The following is a 17,204-nucleotide window of genomic DNA, read 5'->3' as shown; positions in this document are numbered from 1 at the left end:
GGGAGAGACGACCCCAGCAATGCCTTTTTTCTTCAGTGCTGCACAAATGGAGGATTTTTTTCCATGCCAGATCTTTTCTGCCACCGCCTCCAGGACCAAGGAAGGCCCATGTTGCTAATTGTCCTGCCAGCCTGGGCTTTGTGTCACATCTTTACACAGGTCAAGCCTCTTGCTTCCTCCAACTTGTCCTGTACTTTCCTTTGAAGGCAGCAGGGAGTTGTGTTCCACCCACCACTTTCTTCTATTTCGAGGCCCTCACATCTTTCACCTCCTCTCCAAAAAATCTGTTCGCATTCTGAAGCTGGCTGATATATTTTTTTGCATCTTTCCAGCGGGGCCTTCCTGCCATTGGCAGAGCCTGTGAGCAGAGCAGACCCCCTTTTCAGGGTTCTGTCCCCTCCTTTGCCTGGGCCTCGGAATTCAGTTAGCACTTATTAGCATCTCTTTCTGTTGGGGCGGGCTGTCATCTCTTGGGTTGGGTTCTGTTGACGGAGACCCACGCTTTTCCTGCGCAATTACTAGTCCATGCTCTCCGCCAGCCTGGCTATGTTCATCAACATCGTCACTGGGAAACATCTGTGCAGAACCCAGATGAAAGAGTTGTGGTGTGCAAGGAGAAGACAGTGGAGTTGAGGAATAGTAACGGTTTAATGAGACGGATATTAGGTACTGCGAGGCAAGGGCAGTCTGCCTTCAGGGCTCTTTGTTAGCCCTGCCTCTACTCCAGGGCTGGAATGCAAGTCGCTAAAGCCCCATTCAAAAGCTGGCCTGGATCCAGGAATGGGTTCGCCAAAAACACCACAATCTGCACATTGCACATTGACTATTGGAAAGGCAGCTCCAGGGGGTGGTAGAGCTGGAATGTGCTGGAGGGGAGTTGGAGATTGGTGGAGGTCCCACCCAGCCCCAACAGCCAGGCCACTGACACATGGCATGAAGCACCTGGGAGAGTTACTGTGAGAGGGTCAGCATGCCCTTCCTCTTCCAGGGAAGTGGCAGTCCTTGGAACATGAGCTGCCTCACTCTGGGGGCTGGTTGACCTCCTCCTCCCCTTCCCCCCACTGGCTCCTCCTCTGCTGCCCACCTGCCCACCACCATCTTTCCTCCTCCTCCTCCTCCTCCTCCTCTCCTCCCCTATCCCTCCTATTCCTCCTCCTCCACCTTCTCCTTCTCCTCCTTTCCCTCCTTCTCCTATTCTCCTCCTCCTCTTCCTTCTCCTCCTCCTCTTCCTCCTTCTCATCCCCTCCTCTTCTGCTCCTCCTTCTCCTCCCCTCCTATTCCTCCTCCCTCCTCTTCCTCTTCCTCCTCCCTCCTCTTCCTCCTCCCGCTCCTCCCCCTCCTCTTCCTCTTCCTCCCCCTCCTCTTCCTCCTTCTCATCCTCCCGCCCCCCACCTCCTTCTCCCTCCCCCTCCTATTTGTTCTCCTCCCCCTACTCCTCCTGCAATGGTCACCCACAGCTCCTTCCACTTTTCACTTGCCAGCCCTTCTGAAGCAGCAAGCAGCAGCTGCAGGCAGCTGACCAATGAGAGTGGAGAACAGGCGCTGCTGCAGAGGGGCTCAATACAGGCTCCTCTCCTCAGGATCCTGCCAACCTAAATTAACCGCTCATAAATCTTGACACAGTAGCCAGTTGTGAATGCGTCTCAGATTTCAGCTTTACTGAAGAACACTTAGTTCAAGCAAACAGACAGTCTCAAAATACAACACAGTCCATGTCCAACAATTCCCCTCGACTCCAGTAAACCAGACCTTCTTGTGGAGTTTCAGGGGTCCAGCTTCCAAAATCATGATCCTTCAGGCCAGAGTCATGCAGACTGATTAGAAGCGTCGTCTCCAGCGGTCTGCCAAAAGCACAAGCTGCAGAATTTACAGCCAACAGCCAAGTGCACCCAATGCACCCCCTGCAGATGCCACAAATTCAGACAGTCTCCTGCTGCCTTTTTGCTAATAGCCGGCTGTTTTTCCTCAATTCGATCACCTGTCGCTGATGCTTCTCTCCCCTACGCTGTCTGGGAGACAATCCTGACCCGTTTTGGACACCTCCCCACTCAGATCGCCAATCTGACCCTCATCAGATGTCTCCCTGCTACCCAGGACATCCACTGACCCCCTCCTCTTCTGTGTCCTCAGGTAGGGGCATGACAGATACACCACTGGGAAGGGGAACTTCCATTCTAAGCAGTAGTCCATCTACAGGCAGTCAGGTTCTAGGACCAGGGGAGCTGGCTGACCTTCTGAATGGGTCAGAAACAGGTGTGTGGTCTAAAACTCTTAGGGGTTCCAAAAAGGTCCAGAAGTGTGTTAGTGTGTTGTATGTCCCAGTGGGGATCCTGTAGAGTAGGGATTCTCAACGTTGGGTCCGCAGATGTTATTGGACTTCAACTCCCATAATCCCCAACCAAAGGCCACTGGAGCTGGGGATTATGGGATTTGAAGTTCAAAAACATCTGGGGACCCAACGTTGAGAATCTCAACTGTAGAGAGTGGGGGGAGTCAGAAAGGAAAAGGGTGATGGGAGGAGAAGGAGAAAATGGAGTTGTTTCTGAATAAACTCTTAGTTAAATCTAAATAAGATTACTCTGTGTTTGTGAGGGAAGCAGCTATAAAATGCAGAGGCTGGCGCATAGAAAGGCACAGATGATGAGAGAAAAAGTGTGTCTGTGGAAGGGAAATTTTAGACACATTGTGCCCTCTTACACTTCTGAAAATAATAGCTCAAGAAGCCTTCAAGAAAGTGAAGGGAGCAAAAGAACCCAAATTCATATAAACACTTATGGAGTCTGAGCTTTCAGAGACTGACCAGGAGAGGGATCTTGGGGTTGTGGTGGACAGCTCGTTGAAAGTGTCTACTCAATGTGCGGCAGCTGTGAAAAAGGCCAATTCCATGCTAGGGATCATTAGGAAGGGGAATGAAAATAAGCCTGCTAATATTATAACGCCCTTATACAAAACTATGGTGCGGCCGCATTCGGAGTACTGCGTACAGTTCTGTTCACCATACCTCAGAAAGGACATTATAGAACTGGAGAAGGTGCAGAAGAGGGCATCCAAGATGATCAAGAGCCTAGAGCACCTTCCTTACAAGGCTAGGCTACAGCACCTGGGGTTTTTTAGTTTAGAAAAAAGATGACTGTGAGGAGACATGATAGAGATCTATAAAATCATGCAAGGTGTGAAGAAAGTGGATAGAGAGAAAATTTTCTCCCTCTTGCATAACACTAGAACCAGGGGTCATCCCATGAAACTGACTGCCAAGAAATTTAGGACTGGCAAAAGGAAGTACTTTTTCACACAACCCACGGAATTCTCTGCTACAGGATGTGGTGATAGCCAACAGCCTGGATGGCTTTAAGAGGGGTTTAGATAAATTCATGGAGGAGAGGTCTACCAACAGCTACTAGTCTGAGGGCTATAGGCCACCTCCAGCCTCACCGGCAGGATGCCTCTGAGTACCAGTTGCAGGGGAGTAACAGCAGGAGAGAGGACATACCCTCAACTCCTGCCTGTGGGCTTCCCAGAAGCATCTGGTGGGCCATTGTGGGAGACAGAGTGCTGGACTAGATAGGTCTTGGGACTGATCCAGCAGGGATAGAGCTAGATGGACTAATGGTCTGACTCAGTAGAAGGCAGTTTCCTATGTTCTAAAACACAGTTTAGGCCTGCTCAAATTACACCCCCCCATCTGTTTTTGGCCTACAACTCCCATAATCCCTAGCCACAATAGCCAATAGCCAGGGACTATGGGAGTTGTGGGCCAACATCTGCAGGAGGGCCGAAGTTGATCAAGGCCTGGTTTAGAAGGTAACAATATATTGTACACCAACACTCAGGATTTTACCATTGGCTTTCTTACAAAGCTTTTCAGGGAGGGAACTTGGAACCTTCTGCATGCAGATGCTATTCCCATCCCCTCAGGGGAATATCCTCCTGTGCTTACACATGGAGTCTCCCAGTCAAATGCAAACCCAGGCAGACCCTGCTTAGCAACGGGGACAATTCATGCTGGCTGCCACAAGACCAGCTACCATAAGCCCAGCTCACCATAGAAACAATGCATGTGGGGTGGGGGCCCAGTGCCTTTGTGACCTTAGCAGCCACTTTGCCAACCCCTGCCCTCCACTCAGACCTCTTGGCCCCCCTCTGTAGCTCTGAGTAGAGGGCAGGGATTGGAAAACTGCCTGCTGATGTCACAAAGACATAGCCTCCCCTCGGAAGTAGAGACTGCTGCCATTCTGCTATTCAAGCCGCAGGAGAAAGGGCGTTTTTGGAGACGGATGACTCCCAGGCGGAAGTGTACAGGTCCCTCCAGTTTGACCGACCAACCACCTTCCTGCTGCCTCAGCCCTTGGATGGTGCCTCACACTGCCAGCTTGTCTTTGTCCATCTGGGTAAAAAAAAAAAGCACCATGCTGCCCTCCCGCACAGAAGTGTTCTTACCCCTGGACTTCCGGGCCGAAGTCCAGGGCCTCCACAGCCGCTGGGGGCCCCCCCAATCCTCTTGTCTGTCCCGGGTGGTGTGGTCACTCGGTGGAACATGATGATGCTTAATTTGCAGGGGAGGGGGGCCTTCCCAAGGCCTTTAAGACCAGGCTCCAGAATTACCTAGGTGCACCTTTGCTCCCTCATCCGAATGAGGCACAGCACAATTCTTCCATTGTAACAGTAACAGAATGCACATCGGAAGCGAATGGCAAAGTGCCGTAAAACAGAATATTTATTTATTTATTTATTTATTTATTTATTTATTTATTTATTTATTTATTTGACATATTTTTATACCGCCCAAAACTTATGTCTCTGGGCAGTTTACAACAAAAACAAAAAGCTGAAACCATCGGTTAAAACAAATAAATGACAAATTAAAACTTTGGTTAAAATAAATGACGACAAAAATTAAAACGTTATAAGAATTCTCTGGATCGAACTAAGTGTCAGAGGTAGTTTGGAGCCATATCATCATCATCATCATCACCATTAACAACATTTATATCCTGTGCTTCCTTTAAGGAGCCCCAAATTACATGGTAATTTTCATCCCCACAACAACCCTGTGAGGTAGGTTGGGCTGAAAGTTAAGTAACTGGCCCAGAGTCACCCAGTGAGTTCCATGGCTGAATGGGGATTTGAACTCAGTTCTCCCTGGTCCTAATCCAGCACTCAAAGTGTGTCAGGTAGCTAGTTGCTGATAGGCTCTGAAAGCCAAGTTCTGTGCCTGGGGAAGTCGTTCTATGCGGGCAAGGCAAGAAACAATGAACCAAGTACTAGGGAAGGATAGACCTTGGCTATGCAAGTTCTGGAAGTGTCGGGAATCCAAGGGTTTAGATGCTGGACCCAACCAATCAGCAAGCCCATCAGGGAGCCAGCCAATCAGGGACTGGGATGAAACTCAGCATGTATCATCTTGCTTAAATGCCTCTCAATTTCAAAGAGCAGCCTATCACAGTGACATGGGGATGGGAGAGAGGAGACTGTGTTCAGTTCCCCGCCCCACGGCACACACATCCCCTGCTCACCCGTGTGGTGGTCTATCCAGTCACTGCTGCTGTTGTTGCTTCTGCCTACCTGCCTGGGAGCTGGAAGCAGGAAGAACTCTCTAAAGGGATGGGTGAGGCAGGCAGGGAGTAGGGGTGTGCACGGAACCGGCTGGCCCGGTCTGGTTCTAGTTTGAACTGTATCTGAACCGGATGGGCCGGTTCAATTTTGCCTCCCCTTGAACCCCCCTGGTTCAGTTCGGTTCGGTTCATGGGGGAGGTCCACGGATGTTTTATTTTATTTTTTCACTTGCCCCCTCTGGGGGGCTTCTCTGATGCTGCGGGGGGCAGTAAATCACCCCATTCGGGCATTCTTCAGCCCTTTTCAGGCTGTCCCTCCATTGCAGTGGCCATTTTGGAGGCCTCCAAGCATGCCCAATGGGCCTCTGCATGGCCTGGGAGAAGCCCCCAGAGGGGGTAAGTGAAATTTTGTTTTGAAAAAACCAAATATTCACAACCCTCACTGAACGGGCAGTGGGGTTTGGTTTGGGGTCGAACCAAACTGCGGGTGCTTCAGTTTAACCCTGAACTGTCGAACCGAACTGGTTTGATGTCAAACCAGAACATCGAACCAGTTTGCACATCCCTAATTCCTCTCTCTCATCCCGGCAGCAGGTATATCCAGACACTGACTGGACTCAAACCTCCTTAACTTCAGTAAAGAAGTTGCAGTATTATGTGCCTTTCCCAGCCCTCTCTGGAGATGTTGTCAGGGATTGAACTGGGGGCCTCCTGCGTATAAAGCGGATGCTCTGCCACTGAAAAAATGTCAAACATTTGAATATCTAGTGACTAGACAATTCCGACAGCTGCAGAATGAAATGTGGAGGAGCAAATTGGTTTCGGCTCAAAAATAATCCACTTTTCAACAAGAGCCACTTTGCTTTGGGAGGAGAGCTAGTTGGGTGGCAGCATGAATTGTCTCCTTTGCTGAGCAGGATCCATCCTGATTCGCATTTGGATGCAGGACTACATATTACCCCTGCTAACCTGGCAAAGAGGCACCTTTTAACATGGCGATTCTCTTTATTTAACAGGGGGAGAGTAACTGGCCCTATCCACCCTCAGCACAGCATTCCTCCAGGGGCTGTTGCTGGTGTTTATCTTATGTTGCTGGGTTTTTTGTTAGATCGTGAGCCCTTTGGGGACAGGGATCCATCTTATTTATTTATTATATCTGTGTAAACTGCCCTGAGCCATTTTTAGAAGGGCGGTATAGAAAGCGAATAAAGAAATAAAAATAAAAATAAATATGAGTGTTGTACGATATTCCGCTTCAGGCAGGGCTTCAGGAGAGGAGAGCTGGTCGTGGTAGCAAGCATGACTTGTCCCCTTTGCTAAGCAGGGTCTGCCCTGGTTGCATATGAATGGGAGACATGAATGTGTGAGCACTGGAAGATCTTCCCCTCAGGGGATGGAGCCGCCACTCTGGGAAGAGCATCTGGGCTCCAAGTTCCCTCCCTGGCAGAATCTCCAAGATCGGACTGAGAGAGGTTCCTGCCTGCATCCTTGGAGAAGCTGCCGCCAGTCTGTGAAGACAACACTGAACTAGATAGACCAATGGTCTGACTCAGTATACGGCAGCTTCCTATGTTCCTATGTTTCAGGCAGGAGTCTCTTGGAGATGCTGCCAGGGAGGGAACTTGGAACCTTCTGCTTTTCACAGAGCGGCTCCATCCCCTAAGTGGAATATCTTACAGTGCTCACACATTCAAGTCTCCCATTCATATGCAACCAGGGTGGACCCTGCTTAGCTAAGGGGACAAGTCGTGCTTGCTACCACAAGTCCAGCTCTCCTCTTCCTTGGAGGGGAGACATTGGAGAGTGGCTGCCAATCATTGTAGGCAATACTGAACTAGATGGACCAATGGTCTGATAAGCTTCCTATGCTATGTCCCTAAGAATTCAGTACACTTTTTCTCTCTCCTCCAAAGAGAACTGACCATTCTAAGGCAGGGATTCTTAACAGGGGTCCCCAGATGATGTTCGGGTACAATTTCCATCCCTCTTGCCACAATGGCTGAAAGCCGTGGGTGTTGTCAAACATCTGGTGATCAAGATTAAGAATCCCAGTTCTAAGGGTGCCTGGAACTTCTCGTCACTCATTGGAAGGGGATGAAACAATCCATGATACGTTCTTCAACCAGGATTCTTTTCAGAAGAATATCAAGGTCTCTGCGAAAATTACCTTGAAGGGACAGAAGGAGAAAGGGTTGGTGGTTTTCTGGTGCAGCGTTTGCAGTGAATAATTCTTGAGGGATTTTTTGTGTGTGCTAGTTTTATTCCCTCTGCAAATAGACCATCTGGAGATACACTGCAAATTTCTCACGTTAGTTGCACGGTAGGAAAGCTTTGCGGTTAATATCTGGACAGTCTCTTGTCAGTGAGCAATTCCGAGAGGACTCCAGATTGGAATATTATTATTATTTTTTTAAAAAATTATCCTTTATCTTGCATTGTCAGGGTATTTTACACTTCACACAGTACCATAGTTTAAAAGACAAATTTAGTAGTAGGGAGAGACAACAGGGAGGGCAGGAGAGGAATGACGCAGGGGTACGAAAAGGGAACAAAATTAGCAAATTTACTTTTGTTTATTACCTTCTTACTCTGAGAAGCCCAGCATGGCATACATGCTCAACCTCCTGCGATCTCCCTGCACCCCTGGATCCCAGAAGGGTTCAACTCAGGAAGCAAAGGCAGACCCTGTGTGACTGTCAGGGAAGACGCTTTGCTATCACTTCTGGACGCCCACAGTCACGACTGCCACCAAGCCACGACTGACCCACAAGAGGGGCAAATAAGCTCTCACCTGGTCCCATGGCAGTGCTCTTTGGAAAAAAGAACTACTCATGAGGAAGGGGGTCTCCTCAGGAGGAGTATTAGATCCTGTATCAGCTGTAACAGGTAAGCGTCTTGAGGGGGTGGGGGAGATGGCAACCCCGAAGCAACTCCTTTTCTTTGATCCACCACTTTCCTTCCTTTTAAGTGTCTAAATCTCACTCATTAGTCCTGGCAGGAGTGGATAATTTTATTATTTCAGCAGGTTTTAGTCGTTTCCAGCAGCTAATTAGGGAGAGGAATAGTAACTGGAGCTGCTTTCTCCTGCTCCTTGGGACTTCGTGAGGAGTTAGTGGAGTGCCAGAGAATTGTTGGAACAGTTTGAGCGTTGGAAAGGGTAAGGGGCCTGGACAACCGCCTGGAAGTCTGCAAACCTCTCGGTAAACCCACCCAAGTCGCAACATGCCACCTAATGGCGCAGTGGGGAAATGACTTGATTAGCAAGCCAGAGGTTGTGGGTTCGAATCCCCGCTGGTATGTTTCCCAGACTATGGGATACACCTCTATCGGGCAGCAGCAATATAGGAAGATGCTGAAAGGCATCATCTCATACTGCACGGGAGGAGGCAATGGTCAAGCCCTCCTGTATTCTACCAAAGACAACCAAGGGGCTCTGTGGACGCCAGGAGTCAACACCAGCTCGACAGCACAACTTTACTTTATGTCACAAAATGGCTGCTGGTCCAACGGTCCTGCTATATTTTCTCCAACTCCTCAGTTCCTGGTCTTCAGAGCCCAGTTCCCAGTTGGGCCCTCCAAGCCCTGTGCTCAGCTCCCCAGTAGGGGTTGAACTGCACGGATCCATATTTTTGATTTGATTTGTACCCAAACCGTATCGCCCCCAATTTGTTTTGGGTCCCAATGTGGCCAGCTAGCGCAGGGGCCATTTGTTTTGTCCACAAATCTCCTGAAACAGGTAGATTCAGGTACAAATAGTTTTGTACCCAAATTGATGCGTACAGACATCTCTTCTCCCACGAGGCAGAAAGGCAGAATGGTGGCTGCCTGTCTCCTTCAGTACATTTGAAAATCCCTCCTTTGAACTCCCCCCACCCTTGTCAGACCCTTCCCCTAGCCAATGCGGGTTCAGTCACCCCTGGCAACACAAGATTTGAAAGGAAATGAGCCAATCTGGAACCAGGGGGGAATCGCCAGCCAATCGCTGCACACTGTAGGTCACCAATCGGAAGCTTAGGAGGATGGGATTTAAAAAAAAAATCGCTGACCCAAAATGGAGACAGTGAGAGAAATCGCCACAACATGGAGGTCTGAATCTTCAAATTTTTCAGGTCTGAAATCTGGGCGATTTGTTTTGGACCTGAATCTGGCCAGCTAGCATAAGGGCGATTTGTTTTGTCCACCAATCACCCGAAATGGGTAGATTGGGATACAAATCATTTTGTACCCGAATCGGTTCACACATCCCTACTGAAGACAGCTCCCTGGTATGGCCTCCCGCCTGCAGGTGCCGCTCTCACTTCCCTGCCGGCACTCACAGCACCGAGCAAGCTAATGGTCTGTTTCGTCTCCCATGTGGGAGCACATCAACTCCCTTCCCCTGTGAGTGCTGGTGGAGAAACGGGGGTGGCTGTGGCTGTGCCCTTGGGGCACAGTCAATGGGCCGTATTTTCTGCCAAGTGGGAGTGTAAACACCCACCCAACTGGTCCCTGCTGCAAGCACTGTTGGAAATTCTCTGTGGTGAGAGAATCCCTTTCTCATTATAGCAGAGTGCACAGAGGCACAACACAGCGGAAATTTAGTTTGGCATGCGTGTATACTGAGAGTAAAGTAACTTGGAGCCAATTCATAGTTTCAAATCAATATAAAAGGCATTTATTAAGGAACTCCATTCTAGATAGGGAAGTGAGGAGTTAGGATCTCTAATCTATCTATCTAGCTGGATGCAGATGGATTCTGCATCCTCTCTGCACATATGGTGCAGGGAGAGAGGCTTGCCATGTTGCAAGGTAGGAGGCCAGGAGGGAAGAGAGAGAGAGGAAGAGGAAGTTGAATCCCTAAGAGTAGCAATCTACATTTCAAAGGGATAGCATCAGAGCAGTGGAGAAGGGATGACCAATGTCTTGACTCTCTAGCCCTCTGACTTACTAATGTGTCCTCCACTGTCTGAGACAAAGAGACAGCGCAAAGTCCTTTAACTTCCAACAAGCACCAGTGGGGAGACAGCATCATTGGCTGATGGCAGTCGTGGCAGTGGCCAGAGGAGGTAGGGTATGTGTGAGGTGGCTAACACTGCCCCCCCACCAAAATATTGGGGAGCAGAGAGCTTGGCAGAATGTCTGAGGACCCCTCTCTCCTGGATATGGGCCAACATGGGGATAGCTACTTCAGTGGGCAAGACAAAGCCTGTCCTCCCAGCTGCTGCTACTTGCCACATGATCATTTTCTCCCCGCTCTGACCTTGGTTTTAAGATGCAGATGACTGACACTCAGCTCCTGATGCACACTCAGACTCCTGGTCATTGACCCTGGCCATGTGAACAAGCCTTCTGTGGCCTCAGCTTCCTGGCAGGCACTCAGGCTGATGCCCTGGTTGTGTCCTAGGGAGGGAAGGGTGGGACAGAGGCCTTTGAGAGGAGCCTGGCCTTTCTTGTTGCCCTACCAGTGGGAGGAGAGCTGGTTTTGTGGTAGCAAGCATGACTTGTCCCCTTAGCTAAGCAGGGTCCACTCTGGTTGCATATGAATGGGAGACTAGAAGTGTGAGCTCTGTAAGATATTCAGATGGGGATGGGGCCGCTCTGGGAAGAGCAGAAGGTTCCAAGTTCCCTCCCTGGCAGCATCTCCAAGATAGGGCTGTGAGAGATTCCTGCCTGCAATCTTGGAGAAGCCACTGCCAGTCTGTGAAGACAATACTGAGCTAGATAGACCAATGGTCTGATTCAGTATATGGCAGCTTCCGATGTTCCAAAGTTTCTATGTACCACTGTCCTTGTACCACCATTGCTGACAGATAAGTTTGAGATGCTTGTTATGTTCTGTGTATGTACAGGGGGAACAGGATCAGGTGTGCTTCTGGTCACAAGCCCTGTCCTTGACCCATACACACATTCTGTGGGCTGTGTGAATGAGCTTGGGTGTATACCCTTTATCTGCCTAGGTTCCACCCTTGTGATCGGGGGCTTTGTTTAGGCAAAGGTTCCTAGTCATGTGAACAGAACCGATGGGAGGAGAGCTGGTTTTGTGGTAGCAAGTATGGAATGTCCCCTTTGCTAATCAGGGTCCGCCCTGGTTTGCATTTGAATGAGAGACTACATCTGAGCACCGTAAGATATTCCCCTTAGGGGATGGGGCCACTCTGGGAAGAGCAGAAGGTTCATGTTCCCTCCCTGGCAGCATTTCCAAGATAGGGCTGAGAGAAACTCCTGCCTGCAACCTTGTAGAAGCCATTGCCAGTCATTGTCAGTCTCCATGCTTGTGAGTGCCTCCAGTGGGAACTTGGCATATCAATACTCCTCCTGGCTTCTGGGCTCTTTGCTTCCTCTGCTCATGAAAGCCCACCATTGGATCCACTTCAGACAAGAAGAGTATAAGAGACTTCCTCTCACTGCCTCTGGGTTCCCTGATCCGGCATGAGTCTCTGTACTCTAGCTCCTGACTCCTGTTGTGACGCCTAGCCTGCCTCCTGGCTTCTGTTTCTATTGGCTCCTGGCTCCCTACCTGGTCGACCTTTGGCATGACTCTGACTACCGGCTGTGATTTGCTCCTTGGATCCAACAGACCATCAGTACTGACCTCTTGCCTTTGCCTGACTCTGCCTCCTATTGTAACCCTACGATGCAGTGATGGGCCTGCTAGACTGGCCCTCTGGGGTGTATTGGATCTCTGACTTGGGCCTCGGCCACCTGGTATGATCCTTTGACCATCTGCACCTGCCTTTTTGATCCTCCCAGTCCTGGACTTCAGACTGACACCCACAGGTTATGCCGCCCATGGCCCAGCTGCCCTAACTCTCTCACTGCCCTGAGATCAGGATTCAGGTACACACAGCCACTCTAGAACTTGGAATCAATCCCCATAACTTCATGTCCAGGGAAGGAATTCCTGGAAGGATGGAATTTCCTTTACCTGTTGTGGCTCCCTCTGCTTTTTCCTCAGCTGCAGTAACACATTCAGATGGCCTGCCTAAATACATGTTGCTTTTTATTCTGGCCTCTCCTCTGTTTTGCTAGTTGAGATCTGGAGCAAACCCAGAATGTTTCTACACACATACAGAACATTTGAACTAACTGCCATGAGCTATGGGCAGAATTGCTGGAAACGCAGCTCTCTTTTCTCTGAGTCACACCATCCGCTTTTGCCCGGTGCAGCAAACGAAGGAAGTTGAGTCCTCTTCATCTCCTCCAGTCCAGCTGCTTTCTCTTATAAATGTGGAATGCTTACAAAGAATGTTCCCGTCTCATTTCACATCCCCCCAGCACAGTAACCATTATGCAACTTGGAGATCAGACAGTGTGCATGAAGGTACATAAATTCTAAAGGTTTGTAGGGGGCAGTGCAGAGACAAGGTTGGATTAAAATATGGGAACATAGGATGCTGCCTCAAACTGAGTCAGACCACTGGTCCATCTAGCTCAATATTGTCTACACAAAATTGACAACACCAAGGGACCACGTAACACCGGTTTTAAAAGAACTGCATTGGCTGCCAATATGTTTCCGGGTGAAATACAAAGTGCTGGTTATTACCTATAAAGCCCTTAACAGCTTGGGTCCAGGCTATTTAAGAGAACGCCACCTTTGTCATCAACCCTGCCGCCTGTTATGATCTTCTGGAGAGATCCAGTTTTGGTTGCCACCAGCTTGTTTGGTGGTGACCCAGGACCGGGCTTTCTCTGTGGCTTCCCCAGGGCTTCGGAATACGCTCCCTACAGAAATAAGACCATCTCCTTCTCTGTTTGTTTTCAGGAAGAACCTCAAGACTCTCCTTGTTTTCGCAGGCTTTTAATGAGAATTAATTTAAATAATTTTAATAATTTGTTGAAATTACTCTTTTATGCTATTGTTTTTATTCTCTCATGTATTTTAATCTGTGTAGATTTTTTGAATATTTTAAATTTTGTACACTGCCTAGAAATACGCCACAGACTAGCACTTGGTAGGGTTGCAATGAAGTCTTTGGAAAGGATATTTAGATGCTGTGACATGTCTATACCTACAAAGATTAGAATCATTCAGACAATGGTTTTTCCCCCGTGACACTCTATGGATGCAAAAGCTGGACTTTTGAAGAAGCAAGATAGAAAAAGTTTCAACGCTTTTGAACTTTGGTGCTGGAGAAGACTTTTGAGGAGACCATGGACAGCCAGGAAAACAAACAAATGGACCATACAACAAATCAATCTGGAGTTTTCACTCAAGGCATAAATGACCAGGCTCAAACTATCATACTTCAGACACATGATGCGAAGACCCAGCTCCCTTGAGAAGTCCATAATGCTGGGGAAAGTGGAAGGAAAGAGAAGAAGAGGATGACCAGCAGCAAGGTGGATAGACTCAATTACGACAGCAAAGAATGCACCACTGAAGGCCAAGTGGAAGACAGATCATCCTGGAGAGAATCTATCTATGTGGTCGCTAAGAGTTGACACAAACTTGACAGCCCTTAATCAATCAACCACTCTGCCTAGAGATGTACATATCAGACAGTACAAACATATGATAAATAATTAAATACCTGCTGTAGTTATGTTGATTTGCAATGTTAGTAAAGTTGTTACTCCGTTACTTTCTCCATTACCCTGCCTCCTTCTCTTTACTGCCTTGTGTCTGGTGTGGGGGCAATTCTGGTTAACCGGGGGAAGGAAATAGGAAACTGGAGCTTAGAGGTTCTACCCATAGTGAGAGGGCAAATATCTCAGCTGGAGGTAGTTGGATTCTTCTCCATTTCTTTCTAGTTAGACTGGAGACTTTCCAGCATTTGGTTGCAGGGAGGTTTTAGGAACATAGGAAGCTGCCTTCTGCTGAGTCAGAGCCTTGGTCCATCTAACTCAGTATCGTCTACACAGATTGGCAGCAGCTTCTCCCAGGTTGCAGGCAGGAGTCTCTCTCAGCCCTGTCGGGAGATGCCAGACAGAGTGGAGGGACTTGGAACCTTCTGTATGAAAACGTGAAGATTCTCTTTGCAGAGCGGCCCCATCCCCTAAAAAGCATATCTGATAGTGCCCACACATGTAGTCTCTCATTCAAATGCAAACCAGGGTGGACCCTGCTTAGCAAAGGGGGACAATCCTTGTTTGCTACCACAAGACCACTTTCCTCCCATGGTGGTTTTGATTCACTCAAGTGCCCCAAAGAGAGTCTGGCTTTCTTTGAATGCCAGACTTTGAATGAGATTGTGGGAGGATTGAACAGTGTGTGTATTTTGAGTTAAGATGGAGCAACACACGATTTTCGACTCTCTGGCACCTGGACCTTCCTTTTGCTATTTCAGTAAACTGCTGCTACTGGGTGGTGGGTGCATCTTGAAGGCATTTGTTTAGCTTTGCTGTTTGTGGTATATGTTTGTTGGCGGGGGGGGGGGAGTTCAGGCTGATGGGTATTGTTTGCTGGGGCTGAATCAAAAGCAGATTAGAACAGCCCTGATGGATCAGGCCCATCTAGTCCAGCATCCTGTTTCACCCAGTGTCCCACCAGATGCCCCTGAGAAGCCGACAAGCAAGAGGTGTGTGCATGCCCTCCCTCCTGCTGTTGGTCCTCTGCAACTGATATTGAGAGGCATCATGCCTCTGAGGCTGGAGACAGAGGCTCTCTTACCCATGGACCTCTGGGCCGAAATCCAGGGCCTCCACACCCCCTTGGGGCCTCCAAATCCTTTATAGTCTGTCTTGGGTGGTGTGGTCACGTTAAAAATGTATTAAAAGTACTGTTCATGTGGTTGGCCTCCAAAAGCCTTCAGGTCCAGGCTCCACAATTACCTGGGTGCACCTAGATATCTGGGCTCTTTTACCTTGGAAAAGAGGCGACTACCATGGGGAGGCACGATAGAGGCGTATAAAATGATGCATGGAGTAGAGAGTGGGCAGAGAGAATTTTTTTCTCCCTCTCTCATAACAGTAGAACCAAGGGTTATCCCATGAAACTGAAGGCTAGGGAATTTAGGACCGTCAAGAAGAAGTCCTTTTCCACACAGCACATAATTAATCTGTGGAATTCTCTGCCATGGGATGTGGTGACGGCCACCAGCTTGGATGGCTTTAAAAGGGGCTTAGACAAATTCATGGAGGACAAGTCTATCAATGGCTACTAGTCTGGTGGCTATAGGCCACCTCCAGCCTCAGAGGCAAGATGTCTCTCAATACCAGCTGCAAAGGAGTAACAGGAGGAGAGAGGGCATGCACATACCTCTTGCCTGTGGGCTTCTTGGAGGCATCTGGTGGGCCACTGTGTGAAACAGGATGTTGGACTAGATAGGCCTTGGGCCTGATCCAGCAGGGCTGTTCTTATGTTCTTACACTCTCTGAGTAAAGAGTTCTACTTGGTGGCAGTGGTAAAGCCTCTTTAATCATGGGGCTGGTTAATACCAAGCCCTGATGTGACTGAAGCTTATAAAATTGTGCATAATGGAGAAAAAGTGAAGAGAGAGAAATCTCTCTCTCTCCCATGAGATTGACTGACATATTTAGGATAGACCAAAAGGTACTTCTTCACAAAGCAAATAATTAATCTATGGAGTTCTCTGCCCCAGGTTGTGATGATGGCCATCTGCTTGGATGGCTTTATAAGTGGCTTAGACAAATTCATGGAAGATGCCTACTAGCCTTGATGGGCTACAAAGGTAAAGTTGTGCTGTCGAGTCGGTGTCGACTCCTGGAGACCACAGAGCCCTGTGGTTGTCTTTGGTAGAATACAGGAGGGGTTGACCATTGCCATCTCCTGCGTGATATGAGATGATGCCTTTCAGCATCTTCCAATATCGCTCCTGCCCAATATAGGTGTTTCCCATAGTCTGGGGAACACGAAATGTACCAGCAGGGATTCGAACCAGCAACCCCTTGCTTGCTAGGCAAGTCATTTCCCCGCTGTGCCATTAGGTCAGATGTCTCTTTGGTGATCGGATGTCTCTGATTGCAACAGCAGGAGAGAGGGCATGCCCTCCTTTCTTCGTTGTGGGGTTCCCAGAGGCATCTGGTGGGCCACTGTAGGAAACGGGATATTAGACTAGAAATCCTGTGAAGTAGACCTTGGAGCTGATCCAGCAGGACCGTTATTATGTTATGTTTTTATGACTCTGTTTTGCCCTCCTCATCAGTGTCTCTCTGTCCTGTCCCTGTATCACAGCATTACCCAAGGGTTAAAGAGAGCATGTAGAAAGAGTGGGTGAGAATCCCTTCTAACTGAACTCCTGATTCCAAAGGAGAAGGCTGTATCGCACTGTAATTAAGAATTAGGAAGAGATGAACATATAATTATACCGCCAAAGCAAGGTGTCTTCTAGAGATCAGAGCGGCTGGCTCCCTTCCAAGGCTGCAAACGAGCTGTATAGCTGTAATTGTCATCCAGTCCTTCTTTTTCAGGACACACAACCCGCCTGGCTCGGGAGATTCCTTTTGGGTCAGGGTCATAGATGAGACTGGCTCTGTATTCAACAGTGCAGAGGCAGGCTGAACGTGGGCATCCACATTTGCATGTCTCTAAACCCCAAATGGGCTACCCCTAATTATATACCACCATGTCCAGGAGCCTCCTAATGGCACAACAGGGAAGCAACCTGCCTAGAGAGCAGGAGGCTGTTGGTTCGAATCCCCGCTGATGTGTTTCCCAGACTATGCAAAACTCCTATATCAGGCAGCAGTGATATAGGAAGGTGCTGAAAG

Source organism: Hemicordylus capensis, chromosome 15 (assembly GCF_027244095.1).
Source record: "Hemicordylus capensis ecotype Gifberg chromosome 15, rHemCap1.1.pri, whole genome shotgun sequence".
NCBI lineage: Eukaryota > Metazoa > Chordata > Lepidosauria > Squamata > Cordylidae > Hemicordylus > Hemicordylus capensis.
The sequence above is the reverse complement of the archived record's forward strand: the minus strand, read 5'-3'. Positions refer to the sequence as shown.